A 10,280-nucleotide genomic window follows, 5' to 3' on the forward strand; every position below is an offset into this window, starting at 1 on the left:
TAGAAATCTTAATGATTGTAATAAAAATTTTAACAACTTAAAACTATCAATTAATAATATGTGTTGTGACTGGAGTCCCAGGAAGGAATGGCTGTGAGTGGGGCTGGAAATCAGCTTTGCCTAAAATCAGAAGTGATTTTAAAAGAAGAAAATGAGACTTTTAGGGAAGATGGCGGCATAGGAGGATTCTGGGCTCACCTCATCCTGCTGATCACTTAGATTCCACCCACATCTACCTAAATAACCCAGAAAACCGCCAGAAGACTGGCAGAACGGATTCTCAGGAGTCAAGCATAGACAAGAGGCCCACAGAAGAGGCTGAAATCCCAAAGGGAACCAGTTTCTGACACTGAACTTGCTTGCACCATGCAAACACCAAATGCTGTGCTTCTGTGGATCCATCCCTCCAACAGGTCTGCCTCCCTCATGGTGCTGCAGGGCCCCTCCCACAGGGACCACCAACTGCAAAGCGATCTCAGCCTACCCCTCCTGTCCCTGTGCACCTTACAGATCCACCCCGGCTAATATACCAGATCCCATCAAAGCAGCACCACAAGCCTGGCAATGTGCAAGTAGCCCAGACAGGGGCCACACTACTCCACAGTGAGTCCTGACCCTGGGAGAGGGGAAGATAAGAAACATACCAGTCTGACTGTGGCCCCAGTAGTGAGCTGGGGACAGACATCAGGTCTGACTGTGGCCCGGCCCACCAACACAAGTTACTCCAGACAGCGCAGGGGAAGTGCCCTGCAGTTTGGTGCCACCCCAGGACTACCCAAAATGACAAAACAGAATAATTCTCCTCAAAAGAAACTCCAGGAAGTAGCGACAGCTAACAATTGATCAAAAACGATTTAAACAATATAATGGAACAAGAATTTATAATAATAGTCATAAAATTAATCGCTGGGCTTGAAAAAAGCATAGAGGACAGCAGAGAATCTATTACTACAGAGATCAAGGGACTAAGATATAGTCATGAGGAGCTAAAAAATGCTATAAATGAGGTATAAAATAAAATGGAGGCAGCCATAGCACGGATTGAAGAGGCAGAGGAGAGAATAGGCGAATTAGAAGATAAAATTATGGAAAAAGAGGAACCTGAGAAAAAGAGAGATAGAAAAATCCAGGAGTATGAGGTGGAATTAGAGAACAAAGTGATCAATCAAACAGAACAATATCCGTATAATAGGAATTCCAGAAAAGGAAGAGAGAGGGAAAGGGGTTGAAGGTGTACTTGAACAAATCATAGCTGAGAACTTCCCTGATCTGGAGAAGGAAACAGGCATTGATTTCCAAGAGGCACATAGAACTCCCTTCAGACGTAACTTGAATCGATCTTATGCATGATATATCATAGTGAAACTGGCAAACTACAAGCATAAAGAGAAAATTCTGAAAGCAGCTAGGGATAAACAGGCTCTGACTTATAAAGGGTGACCCATAAGACTACTGGCAGACCTATCTACTGAAACTTGGCAGGCCAGAAAGGAATGGCAGGAAATCTTCAATGTGATAAACAGAAAAAATATGCAGCCAAGAATCTTTTACCAGCAAGTCTGCCATTCAGAATAGAAGGAGAGATAAAGGTCATCCAAAACAACAAAATCTGAAGGAATTCATCACCACTAAACCAGCCCTACAAGAGATCCTAAGGGGGATCTGTGAGTGAAATGTTGCAAGGACCAAAAAGTACCAGAGACATCACTACAAGCATGAAACCTACAGACATCACAAGGACTCTAAACCCATATCTTTCAAAAATAACACTGAATGTAAATGGACTAAATGCTCCAACCAAAAGACATAGGGTATCAGAATGGATAAAAACCAAGACCCATCTATTTGCTGTCTACGAGAGACTCATTTTAGACCTCGGGACACCTTCAGATTGAAAGTGAGGGGATGGAGAACTATCTATCATGCTACTGGAAGTCAAAAGAAAGCTGGAGTAGCCATATGTATATCAGACAAACTAGACTTTAAATTAAAGGCTGTAACAAGAGATGAAGAAGGGCATTATATAATAATTACAGGCACTATCCATCAGGAAGAGCTAACAATTATAAGTGTCTATGCGCCAAATACGGGAGCCCTCAAATATATAAAACAATCACAAACATAAGCAACCTTATTGATAAGAATGTGGTAACTGAAGGGGACTTTAATACCCCACTTACAACAATGGATAGATCATATAGAACCAGAATCAATAAAGAATCAAGGGCCCTGAGTGATACAGTGGATCAAATGGACTTGACAGATATATTTAGAATTCTGCATCTCAAAGCAACAGAATATACTTTCTTCTCAAGTGCACATGGAACATTCTCCAAGATAGATCACATACTGGGTCACAAAACAGCCCTTCATAAGTATAAAAGAATTGAGATCATACCATGCACACTTTCAGACCACAATGCTATGAAGCTTGAAATCAACCACAGGAAAAAGTCTGGAAAAACTCTAGGAGCATGGAGGTTAAAGAACACCCTACTAAAGCCCTTGTCTGAGCTATGAAGTTAAAGGTCTCATTCCTGCAACTACATATTTTTGCAGAGTTCAGGTAATCCTAACAGTTATTTCAATGTAAACAAGAGAACAGTTATTAACCTATGCTACCCACATCCATAATACTGGCACCATTTCCAGTGTAGTGAATAGAAGGGAGTCACAGAATTCCCAATGTTAAATATTCCTCATGTTCAGCAACATCATTCTGAGCTTCTTCATCTGGCATTTAAAGCCCCCCCCATAATCTGGAACCTACTTTTATTCCAACTTGATCTGCCATTATGTTTTCTACAGTTCTGTTCCCCAAATTACCTTGAACTTAACAATCACCTGAAATGCTTGTTTAAAATAGATTCCTACACTTCCACTCAGACCTACTGAATGAAAATTTCTAATCCAGTGACTTGTTAATCCATAAAATCAAAAAGCACTGTAAGTGATAATTATCATTAATTAGGAAAAACGTCAGAAACCATTTCAAACAAACAAGTCTATTCTACCACCACCCCAAGTATGCCTCGTACATTTGCTCATACCTTGTTTTTTGCCGGTCTTGTCCCATAAAACCAAGCTTTTGCATGAATGCTTCCCTGAAAACCGTAGCTAGAAGTGATTTCTTTCTCCTCTGAATTACCATAATTGTAAGACTCATAACTTTAAGATTAGGGGAGACATTCCAAATTTATAATGATCTTATTTATTGTCCCTATCAACTTAAGTCATCAAATCCTAGGAGCCCTAATACTAAGAATCTAAGTTCCATCTCCCAAATTGTCTTCAGCACTGGAAGTAATTTTTTAAAATGCGTTGTTAACTTTTTGGGTGTCTATATTTTTTGTTGGAAAAATGCTCTTACAACATATATTTATTAGTGAGGAGGCCACTGTGGTTGTCCAAAGGATGGGTGAATTTATGAATATTAAGGATGCTACAATGGGAATTCCGGGACATTAATGGATTTGAAACATATTAGAGAGGTAAAAATCAACGGAATAGGATCCTGCCAAGACAGAGTGTCCCCATACCTCCCAGACCCTCCCTTTTGTAACTAAAAAATCTGAACATAACACAACAAACAGCACAGGAAGACTCTGAATGGTGGAAAGAAAGAAAAATGTAGAAAGGCAAAGATCCTAAGACCTCATAACTTGAGAAAGAATACAGTAGTGAGCCCCCTGCTAGACTTATCTCCTCACACATGTCCCAGAAAGGGTATGGGAGAAGCCTCCAACTCAAAATTGCAAACAGGAACAGACAGGAAAAAAACCTCCAGAAAAAGCCTGCTTCCCCTCAACAAAGTGACTAGGAAAATGCTAGCCTAATCACAGAAAATCTCTTAAGTAATTCCCACCTTACTCCAGCCAAAAATCAATTGAGAAAGCACACACACCCCTGTCCTTCTTCACCCCTGAAGTTTCAACAGGCAGAGTGGGAAGTTGACCATCCAACCCACCCCAGAAACAACAAGGAACATGCTCCAATTTCCCTACCAAGTGGTTTCAGTTTCAGCAGGGCCAAGCATGGAATTGATCTTTCATTCCTTGCATATCAAAAGCAGGCAGTGCTCTGCTCCCATTCCCCTGTCAACTGGTGTCAGTAATGGCCAAGTAGGGATCTTAAGATCTTCCATACCTCTCTGATGGAAGCAGGAGGCAGCAATATAATCCCCTTGAAGGGTTAGTATTGGCAAACTGAACCTCCGCCACCCTCAACCAGCAGCAATAGACTGACCAAGACTGATATAATTCAGGCTAGTCAGCACTCTACTTTCTTCCTACTCCGGTGTCAAGGCCTAGTGAGAAGTTTAACCTAAATTTCCACCTACCAGCACTAAGACTGAATAACAATTTGGGAAATAGAGCTGGTCAATACTCATATTCCTCCTTCACCTGCTATCAGCAGGGTCTGCTGGAGAGCTCAGCCTTTATCTCTACTCAGCATCAAAGATGCAAATCTAGGTGGTGAGAGGCTATATTACTTGGCGCCCCACTCCCCCATTCCCTTCCCATGGTGTCATTTAGACCCTACTGGGAACTGAGACCCTACTGGGAACTGAGTTTCCACCTCCACCCTACAGGAACACAGAGATGTTAGTCAGATCTCCATTTCCCCCTTCGTGGTATCATCAGGAACCTGTGGGAGGCTGAGCTTAGTCCACACTCAGAGACAGTAATACAGTACAAATAGTTGCTCTACTTCTGTTAGAAAGGTTTCAAAAAGGTATAGATAGGAGAGGAATTTCCACCTTACCCAACTTTGCACTATACTTCTAAGGGATACTGCTTACTATGATAATGATTAAATATAACCCAGACTCTTATAATATAATATTAAAAATGTCTAGAATAATCATTTGTTATAATGAGGACCAGGGAAATCAGAACCTGAATGATGAAAACAATCAAAAACAATTAATTCATCTGTGATGAATCAGAAATTTGAAGTATCTGATAAGGATTTAAGTAACCATCAAAAAAATGCTTCAACAAGCAATTATGAGATACCTTGTAATAAATTAAAAAAATATTAAAAATCTCAACAAAGAAATAAAATATATAAAAGAGATAAAAATTTATAGAAAAGAACCAAATGGAATTATAGAACTGAAATATATAAAAACAAAAATAAAAACCTTACTGTATGGGTTCAACGGTAGAGTGGAGATGACAGAAGATAGAATCTGTGAACTTGAAGGCAGATTAATAAAATCTTGAATACATAAAAGATTTTAAAAGAAAAAATTGAACAAGGTTTCAGGGACATATGAAAAAATAACAAAAGAGATAATAGTCATATCATTAAACTCCCAGAAGGAGAGAAGAAAAAGAGTGTGAATTAAAAAATTGCCCAAAGAAATAATGAAAACTTCCCAATTTGGGGGAGAACATAAGCCAAAATATTAAAAAAACAGAATATCTAAAATAGGATAAATGTGAAGAAATCCACACCACCAAAACAATTCATAATTAAACTTCTGAAAAAAAAAAACAAAGAAAAAATCTTGAAAGCACACAGAAATGGTGCATTACTTATAGGTGAAAATGAATTCAAATGACAAATATATCTCTTTTGAAACCATTTTAATAAGTTGCATAACATTTTTCAAGTACTGAAAGAAAACTATATTAGGCAAAAAATATCCTTCAGGAATGAAAATATAAAGACACTCTCAGATAAAGAAAAACTAAGAATTTGTTGCCAGTAACACTCCCAATTAAAATTGGTTACAAAAAGCACTCTTTAAAAAAAAAGGAAATGATAACAAAAGAAGGCTTAGAACTTCAGAAAAGCAATGACATTGGGATTCTGGTCCAAGTTGGTGACACAAAAGGCTCCTGAAATCATCTCCTCCCACAGATACACTGAAACCACAGTTACATATACAATTTCCTCTGAAAGAAATCCAGAAAATAGCTGAGTGACTCATAAACACCAGGCAAATGAGAGAAAAACCACATCAAAATTGGTAAGAAAAGCTGAGATACACTCTCGGTATAAACTCCACACCAGCACAGCAACATACAATGGGGGAGGAAACACAACTGCCAACATCTCCGTGAGGAATCAAGATTTTGGACCCAACATCTAGTATGCCAGGTTTGAAAACTTCCACCTAACAGACAGGGCTCTAAAACGACCTATCCTTTTTTTTTTTTTTTTCCTTCCCCTCCCCCATGGGTTTCTGTTAAGTTTCTCAGGATCCACATAAGAGTGAAAACATATGGTATCTGTCTTTCTCTGTATGGCTTATTTCACTTAGCATCAAAAAAAAAAAAAAAAAAAAAAAGTTAGAGTGGGAGAGAGCCAAAGCATAAGAGACTCTTAAAAACTGAGAACAAACTGAGGGTTGATGGGGGGTGGGAGGGAGGGGAGGGGGGTGATGGGTATTGAGGAGGGCACCTTTTGGGATGAGCACTGGGTGTTGTATGGAAACCAATTTGACAATAAATTTCATATATTGAAAAAAATAAATAAAAAATAAAATAAAATAAAATAAAATAAAATAAAATAAAATAAAAATAAAACGACCTATCCTGAAATCCAATGGGGGCATGCATCCATGAGACCCACAACACTAACCAAACAAAGAAGCAGTCTTAATTGGCTTGTTAGGACTCACACTGGCTATTCCCTCAGGTCTCAGTGCAGAGGTAGTAGAAACACCCATCTCCCAGCCTTTCCCTGAAAAAGGGCCTAATTGAATAGTTTTAAGGCTGTAACCTGAGGGTCAGGCTCCTAATTTAGCACACATCTAAGGGATGACTGAAATCTCCCTCTGCCACACTCCAGGTCACCAGTATCTCATTGAAAGGAGCTTGTGCACATGTATGGCACCCCAGCATTTTGGTTGCAACCCAGAGGATGCAACTATTGATTTCCTGGCTTTCGTGACCAGTGAAACTTGCATCTGTAGGTTTCAGAATACTGTATCAAACAAAGAAACAGTTCTTGACTGGCTATAACCCAAGATCTCAGTACAGAGGCACAAGTTAGAAATACTCATCTCCCAGTCTTTCCCTGAAAGAGACTGTTTTGCCTATCATAGAAGCTATAGCTGAGGGTCCAGCTTCCAATAAGCTCAAATTAAGTGCCAACTGGTATCCATCCTTTTCGGACACTGACAGATATTGGCAACAACTTCAACTACTGGAACCACTAAGAACAAAGATGCTAGCTTGCAAAATCACTAAGGTTTGAGAGAAAACTAAGAGCTAGGACGAGGCCAAATGATAATGTTCATACCCTACACAAGGCTACTCCTTCAAGATTGTGGGAGAAGTAGATGTTTTTATATATTGCACAGAAAGTCAGGTAAAATGGGGAAACAATATGTTCCACACAAAATAATAAGACGAAACTCCAGAAACAGCTTTTAATTAAATGGAGACAAGAGATTTACCTGATAAAGAGTTCAAAACAGTGGTCATAAAGATGCCCTCTAGATCAGGAGAACAGTGCATGGATAAAGTGAAAATTTCAACAAAGAGATAGAAAGTTAAAAAGTACCAAGGAGATATCACATAGGTGAAGAATATAAAAACTGACATGAAAAATTCAATAAAAGTGCTGAACAGCAGACAAGATCAAGTGTTAGAAAGGATCAGCAAATCTGAAGACAGGGCAGTGGAACTCATCCACCATAGAAGCATAAATATGAAAAAGACAGGACTTATGGGATACCATAAAGCAAATAAATATATGCATAATAGAGATCCCCAAAGGAAAACAGAAAGGGGAAGAAAGTTTAGTCAAAGAAACAGTAGCTAAAAACGCTATAAACTGGGGAGGAAACAGCCATCCAGATCCAAGAAGCCCAGAAAGTCCAACTAAGATAATCCAAAAGAGACCCATATCCAGACACATAATTAAATTGTAAAAAGTTAAAGACAAGGAAAAAATCTTAAAAAGAGCAAAAGAAAAACAACTTGTTACATGCAAGAGAACCCCCCATAAAAGTATCAGCAGATTTTTCAGCAGAAACTTTGCAAGACAGAAGGGAGTGGCATGATATATCCATAGAGCTGAAAGAAAAAAAATTCCAACCAGGAATACTCTACCCAGAAAAGTTGTTCTTCGGAATTAGAAAGATCAAGTATTTCCCAGACAAGCAAAACCTGAAGGAGTTCATTACCAACAGACTGGTCCTACAAAAAATGTTAAAGGGACTTTTAAAACTGAATGAAAGGACACTAACTAGTAATAGGAAAACATGAAACTATAAATCTCACTGGTTAAGGTAATTATATAGTTAAATTCTGAATACTATAATGTAATGGTGGTGGGTAAGACATGTATAAATCTATTATGAATGTTAAAAGATGAAAGTACTAAAAACAGTTACAAAAATTTAATGGATACATAAAATTAAAAGATTTAAATTGTGCCATCAAAGACATAAAATGGGGGGGTACAGCAAAAATACCTATCTTTAGTACACATTTAAATTTAAGTTGCTGTCAGCTTAAAATAAACTGTTGTAAATATGCTTTATATAAGCCTGGAGGAAATCACAAAGCAAGAACCTATAATAGATACACAGGAGATAAAGAGAATAATCTAAGGATATGACTGTAGACAATTATCAAATCACAAAGAAAGCAAGAGAAGAAAAAAGAAACAAGAGAATTCTGGCAAAACAGCCAGAAAACAATGAACAAAATGGCAGTAGTAAGCCCAAACCTATAAATAATTACTTTAAATGTAAATGGATTCAATTCTACAATCAAAAGGCACAGAGTGTCTGATAAAATAAGGCCCAGCTATATAATGTCTATAAGTGATTTGCTTCAGCTTTAAAGACACACACAAACTGAAGGTGAAGGGATGGGAAAAGATATTCCATGCAAAAGGAAATCAAAAGAAGGCAGGGGTAGATATACATATATTAGACAAAATAGACTTTCAGCCAATTGTCAATAAGAGACAGATAAGGTTACTATACAGTGAAAAATGGCTCAATCCATTACAATATCATTTGTAAATATTAATGAACCCAACACAAAGCACCTAAGTATATAAGGCAAATGCTAACGGACCTAAGGGAGAAATAAACAACAATGCAATAATAGTAGAAAACTTTAATATTCCATGTTCAACAATGGATAGATTGCCCAAACAGAAAATTAGTAAGGAAACATGGGACTTAACCTGCATGTTAGACCAGATGGACTTAACAGACATTTATAAAACATTCTATATAACAGTGGCATACACATTCTTCTCAAGCACATATGGAATACTCTCAAGGATAGATCATATGTTATGTCGCAAAAAAAGCCTTAATAAATTTAAGAAGATTGAAATGATATCAAGTATCTTTTCCAACCACGGTGGTATGGAACTAGAAATTAATTGCAAGAAGAAAATTGGAAAATTCACAAATATGTGGAGATTAAACCACATACCACTGAATAGCCAATAGGTCAAAGAAGACATAAAAAGAGAAATAAAAAAATATCTTGAGACAAATGAAAATGTAAATACAACATACAAAAATTTAATAGGATGCAGCAAAAGCTCTAAGAGAGAACTTCATAGTGATAAATACCCACAATAAAGAAAAAGAAAGAGCTCAAATAAACTAAATTTACACCTTAAAGAAAACAAACTAAACAAACTAAAAAAAGAAAACAAACTAAGCCTAGTATAATAATGAAATCACAAAATGAACTAACAGTAAACTAGTAAAAGAAATGAAATAACAAAGATCAGAACGGAAATGAATAGAGACTAAAAAGAAAATAGAAATCAACAAAACTAAGACTTGGATGTTTTTCTTAAAGATAAACAAAATAGACAAACATTTATCTAAACTTACCAAGAAAATAAGAATAAGGATTCAAACAGAAATGAAAGAGGAGGGGCGCCTGGGTGGCTCAGTCGGTTAAGCGTCCGACTTCGGCTCAGGTCAGAATCTCGCGGTTCGTGAGTTCAAGCCCCGCGTCGGGCTCTGTGCTGGTGGCTCAGAGCCTGGAGCCTGTTTCAGATTCTGTGTCTCCCTCTCTCTCTGCCCCTCCCCTGTTCATGCTCTGTCTCTCTCTGTCTCAAAAATAAATAAAGGTTAAAAAAAATTTTTTTTAAAAAAGAAATGAAAGAGGAGACTTTACAACAGATGCCATAGAAATACAAAGCATCATAAGAGTTTACTATGAATAATTACATGCCAAGTTGAAAAACGTAGAAGAAATAGATATGTTCCTGGAAACATACAATCTACTCCAACTGAATCATGAATAAATAGATAATATGAACAGATCAATAATGAA

This window comes from Leopardus geoffroyi, chromosome X (genome assembly GCF_018350155.1).
Source record: "Leopardus geoffroyi isolate Oge1 chromosome X, O.geoffroyi_Oge1_pat1.0, whole genome shotgun sequence".
Taxonomy (NCBI): Eukaryota; Metazoa; Chordata; class Mammalia; order Carnivora; family Felidae; genus Leopardus; species Leopardus geoffroyi.